Below are 6,000 nucleotides of genomic sequence, written 5' to 3'. Positions count from 1 at the left end.
CAGATTTGAACTCAGGAACTCCTGAATCCAGGGCTGGTGCTTTATCCACTTCACCACCTAGCTGCCCCCTCAAATTCCAGTTCTAAAGGCAGAAAGTGGCATAGTAGATAGAGTGCTGGATTTGGGAGTCAGGAAGATCTGAGTTCAAATTCAGCCTCAGACTCTTACTAGCCGTGTAACCCTTGGTAAGTCACTTAACTTCTTTCTGCCTCAGTTCTGTCATTTGTAAAATGGGGATAATAACAGCATTTACCTCCCAGGGTTGTTGTGACAATCAAATGGGATAATATAAAGCTTGTAAAGTACTTTGCAAGCTTTAAAAAGCTGCAAAAACAGCTAGCTATTCTACTTACTAACTTGAGTAAGTAACTTAATCTTTTGGGGCCTCAGTTTCCCCATCTGTACAGTGACCCTTTAAAGTCACTAATCCTAAATCTTTAATTTTAAGATCACACTAATCAATCAAATGAAGATTTTCTGGTGAATCTCAGAGGTGAGAAGACATACAAAAAATAGCAGGCTACAGATGAAACACAAATGGGTTGAGAATCAGGATACCTGGTTTTAGTCTGGGTTCTGCCAATAAGTAGCCATATGATTTCATGACAGACCAGATATAGGAGGTGGACAGGGGTGAGTCAGAGGTGACTTCAAAGTCTCTAACTTGGAAAACATGGTGGTCCTATGAACAAAAATGGGCTTGTTGAAGATGATAGTTTAAATTGGGGAATGGTAGAGAAGTGGGCAGGAAAGTACACTTTTTGTTTTGTTGTTTTAAAGAAGTAATTCTCTTTATGCCCCCTTTTAGCTTAGATCTAGGATTTGAACCTAGGATTTTACTCTCTCCAAGCCCAGAAGTCTTTCCAAAATCCTTTTGAATCCCCCAAAGAGTGCCCAGTACAGAGTTTATGCAGTAGGTTTTCAAAAATATTGGTACCCAACAGAGGGCAAAACTTTAAATCTTTAAGTCTTTTCAAATGCTGACTGGAAAACACCTTTTAGTTTGGATTTTTCTTTCAAAGCACAGTTCTAATAGTTACTATGCTTGTTTGGTTTTGTTTGGGAATTAATCAATGTAGTGCACCCAAGTTTTCCAGTGCATGAAAATAAACAAATTCTCTGTAACCTTTAGTTTTAGTGGCTGTGGGGCACTGAGAGGTGAACTAATTTTCCATGGTTACATAACTGGAATGTGTCAGAGACAAAATTTGAACTCAGGTCTTCCTGAGTCAAAGGCTGGCTCTCTATCCAGACTATACCCTGCCAACATTTTATAGAAGGTAAGAGTATTGATGATGGGAACATTACCAATAAATATGGCATCAAATGTCAAGGAAACATTTTTATTAAAGAATTAAAATTTTTGTAACTGTTATTCATGAGGGAATTAGCTCCATTATGTGAGTTTAGAATATGTTAAACCTGCACAACCTTTTTTCTTTTTTCTTCTTCTTTTTTTTGTTTTCTTTTTGGTTTTTTTGGCAGGGCAATGAGGGTTAAGTGACTTGCCCAGGGTCACACAGCTAGTGTCAAGTGTCTGAGGTCACATTTGAACTCAGGTTCTCCTGAATCCAGGGCTGGTGCTTCATCCACTGTACCACCTAGCTGCCCCTGCACAACCTTCTTTCAAAAATGTTTCTTGACAATCTAAGTATGATTTGGTTATGTTTATAACCTGATTATAATATAAATTACAATATAAATATTAATTATATTTCCCTCCAGAGGCTTACTAGCAATATGAAAATATGACAAAATTAAAATTTTATGTGGTCTTCATTATTATTTCCAATTTCATTTTGAGGTGCTCAATGTTAAATGGCAAATCTTTCAAATGGGGAACCGTTCTAGGAGTCAGGAAGACCTGGATTTGAATTTTTCCTCTGACACTTGCTATGGGACCATGGGATTGTTGTTTCAATACTATAAGCCTTAGTTTCCTCATCTATACAATGGTAATAATAGTATCTCCTACTTCAGAGAGCTTTTGTGAGGCTCATATGGGGAAATGGATGTAAAACTATTTGCAAAACAAAGTGCTTTGTAAATACCAGTTATATTCTCAGAAATCTTCATTTGCTCGCCCTGATGATAAGTATCACTTGGGATCAATCCTATACTGGTGTGAATGAGCTCTTCCTTAATAATGACAACTTAGTTACCTAGGAGAAGTACTTTAGCTCTTTGAAGGTCATTGGGAAGAGGCAGCTGAAAAAAACTCTATAAGTACTCAGATGACACATTTATTATACATAGGTCTCATATTCTTAAAAATAACCTTTACTTGACCCTGCCATTTTTTAAAGATACCATTATATATCTCTTCTCTTCCATCCTGTAGGAGTTTGGCTATAAAAGAACCATCTAGATGTGTTTCCTGTATTTCCTCACTCACTACTCACATCTTGATATCTTGCACTTCCATCTTCACCACTCAACTGAAATTGCTCTGATCATGGTTTTCTTAACTGTTAAATTTCACGTACCTTTTTTGGGGGGCGGGGAGGCAGGGCAATGAAGGTTAAGTGACTTTCTTGCCCAGGATCATACGCTAGTGTCAAGCGCCTGAGGCAAATTTGAACTCAGGTCCCCCTGAATGCAGGGCCATTGCTTTATCCACTCATGTGCCTTTTGTCAATCTTTCTCAACTTCTCTGCAGCTTTTGACACCATTGAACATAATGTCCTGGATACTCTCTCCTTTCACAGTTGTTATGACCCAGCTCCCTTGATTCTCCTCCCAGTTCTTTGGTATCCTTTGTTGGAGACCCCTCTTCTTATACACTAAGTGTGGATATGCCCCCTAGACTTTGTTCTGGCTCATCTTTTCCTTCTCTATACCCTCTTCCTTGGTTGATCTATATAAATATAGAGATTATAAATCCATATATCCAGCCCTAATCTCTCTTTTGAACTAAAATCCCACACCTGAATGAATAACAAAGCATTTCTTTGGTGCCTACTATGTGCCAAACCTTGGGGATGTAAAAAGAAAAATCAAGACAGTCTTTGCTCTCAAGGAGTTTACAGAATGTCCAGGGCAGATAGAAAGGCCTGGAAGTTCTAAGATTCAGCAGCAGGGAAGATGGCAAGAGCCAGAGGTTTTTAGTTTATAGCGGTAGTGCTGAGTGGCTTCAGGGAATCAAGAGAAGGAAGATGGTCAGGCCTGTAGGCTCTTAGGATCTGGCTGATTTCTGTACCTGAAATTTTTAACCTTCTCATCTCTTCTTCCTAGAGTCCTTCAAGTCCTAGCTAAAATCCTACTTTCTATAAAAAGCTTTTCCCCATCCCTTTCATGGATGTGCTGGTACCTTTCCTATGTTGATTTTCTTCAGTTTCTTATCTATGTCCTGTTTGCACATAGTTGCTTGCATGTCATCTCCCCAGTTAGATTCTGAGCTTCTGGATCTTTTTTCTTTTCTTTGCCTTTCTCTGTATCCCCAGTGGTTAACACAGAGCCTGGCATATAGTAGGTGATTAATAAATGCTTCTTGACTTGATATAGGAGGCAGTGATGGGGCAGTTTTCCATCTCCTTCGAAGGACTAGAATTATTGACTCCCATCTCATCTAAGCCCTGTGAGGAGTCAAGAATCATAGGCAAAGGGTGAAGGCAAGATTAAAGGGTACCTCGTGTGATGGATCCCTCAACATTGCCAGAATAGGACTCATTATATTCCCCCCACTACCACCCCCCACACCCAAACCTTTTCAACCCCCCATTTCTGTTGCTGGTGCCACTATCCTTCAGGTTGCTTCCCATATGCAGTTTTGGAGTCATCCTTGACACTTCTCAGTCTCTCAAACCTCCCTGGGCATCTGGGTGGCACAGTGGCTAGAGTGCTGGCCCTACAATCAGGAAGACTCATCTTCCTGAGTTCAAATATGGCCTCAGACACTCAGACATTAGCTGTGTGACCCTGGGAGTCACTTAACCCTGTCTGCCTCAGTTTCCTCCTCTGTTAAATGAACTGGAGAAAGAAATGGAAAACCACCCCAGTATCTTTGCCAAGAAAATCCTAAATGGGGTCACAAAGAGTAGGTTACAACTGATAACAGTGAACAACAACAACAACCCCCCTACCTAGTCAGTTGCCAAGATTTGTAATTTGACATCCATAACCACTTTTGCATCTGTTTTCTCCTTTCAGTTCTATAGCCTCTGCTCTAATTCTGGACTTTATCACCTTTTGTCAAGATGACTTCAATTGTTTACTTAGTCTTCCTGATTTCAGTCTGTTCCCTCACCAACCCATCTTCCACAAAGCTGCCAAATTGGCATTCCTCAAACACAGACCTGACCATGTCAGTTCCCTATTCAGAAAATTTCAATGATACCCCATTGCTTCTGGGATCAAGTCCAGATTCTTTAGTCTGGCATTTAAAACCCTCAACAATATGACTTCCACCTATCTTTCTAGTCCTATTTTATATTACTCCCCTTCATTCACTCGGATTTCTGTTGATGGATATTCTGGATACTCCATTTCCCATGTCTTTGCACAAGTGGGTCCTCCATGTCTGGAATGCATTCATTCCCTCTTCACCTTGATAGAAAATTGTTAATATAAAGACATAACATTTTAAATTCCAAATGTCATGTTACCAGCCTCTAGCAAATGTCAGAAATGTGGTAATGTCAGCAAATGACTCTAGCAATGTCAGAATGTCAGTAGCATGCCCAGCAAGATGGTAGTGTTAATTAGGTGGACCTGAGTCAGCCCTTAAGTCCTATCCTGAGATCTTGCCTTGTGAGGGTCAAGGTGAATTTAGGTCTTTGATATATCCTTGCCCCCTTCCATTGAGATTTATGACCTGAAGAGCAAAACAGCCAGAATGAAGTGGTCTCCTTTCTCAGACTGTCAGGATGGCTGGGATCTCATGAATAACCCTTGCTACCTCCTGCTACCTCCTCTCACTCCCTCCTAAGGGTATAAAAGATCTTTCCATGGACCTCTAGTTTGGGAAATCTACTAGACATACCCCAGGGTGGCAGGTTTGTTACCCTGTTTTCTCAATTAAAGATGCTTTATTCCTTAACTCATAACTTCAATTTATTTCAGGACTTGACAAATTCTACCTTCTAGAATCTCTAGCTTTCTGCCAAGCACAAATCAAGTGCTACTTCCTACAGGCTGCCTTTCTTGATATTCCCAATTGTTAACACTACCTCCCCGTAGTGGATTAAATATTTGACTTGGTTTCAAATCCTGCCTCTGACACTAATTACCAGGAAGTACTTAGTAGTTGTACAACTCCAGGCAAGTCACTTAACATCTGAGCCTTAGTTTCCTTATTTGTAAAATGAGGACTATTCTGGAGTCTTTTCCAGTTTTAAATATGAAATCCTTTGATCCCTCCTGGAATTATTTTTCTGCATTTGACTTACAGAGGGAAGGGACCTTTGAGGTCACACTTTGTATTACTCGTGTGTCTATTATGTTCTCTCCCCAACCCCACCACCCATGTAAACCCCTTGATGCTGGGGCCTTTTCCTTTTTGTCTTTGTATTCCTAGCATAATTGTATGCCCTAGTACATCCTTAATAAATTTCTGTTAAAGTTATTTAGAGCCTTATGAAGGATGGCATCAAAGAACTCAGAGGTTTTACCTCATGCGCAGAAAACTGGAAAAGATGGCAAAAAGATTGCAGTAAATGTCAGAGGGGATGTGGAAAGATAGGCAACCCAATACTTATACTTTAGTTTTTAAAGTGTAGACATATTCAAAGAAGCTTGATATTCATGGGAGCACAATCAATTTACCTAAAGCAAAGATTTTATATTTTAAGCATGGGTATATAGTAGTAACATCAACAACAACAACAATATTATAAAATAACCCGATTATTTGGATTTTAACCTCAGGAGAATTAACTCCTCCACCCCACCCTGCTCCTTTTTACCAGTACCCTAATGTCTTTCCTCCATCCTCTAAGTTAGCAACGGTAAAATTGAGTACTATACTTTCATCAAAAGCACATGGAGTCTTTGGGGGGGGCT

Source organism: Dromiciops gliroides, chromosome 3 (genome assembly GCF_019393635.1).
Source record: "Dromiciops gliroides isolate mDroGli1 chromosome 3, mDroGli1.pri, whole genome shotgun sequence".
In the NCBI taxonomy this organism is placed as follows: domain Eukaryota; kingdom Metazoa; phylum Chordata; class Mammalia; order Microbiotheria; family Microbiotheriidae; genus Dromiciops; species Dromiciops gliroides.
The sequence above is the reverse complement of the archived record's forward strand: the minus strand, read 5'-3'. Positions refer to the sequence as shown.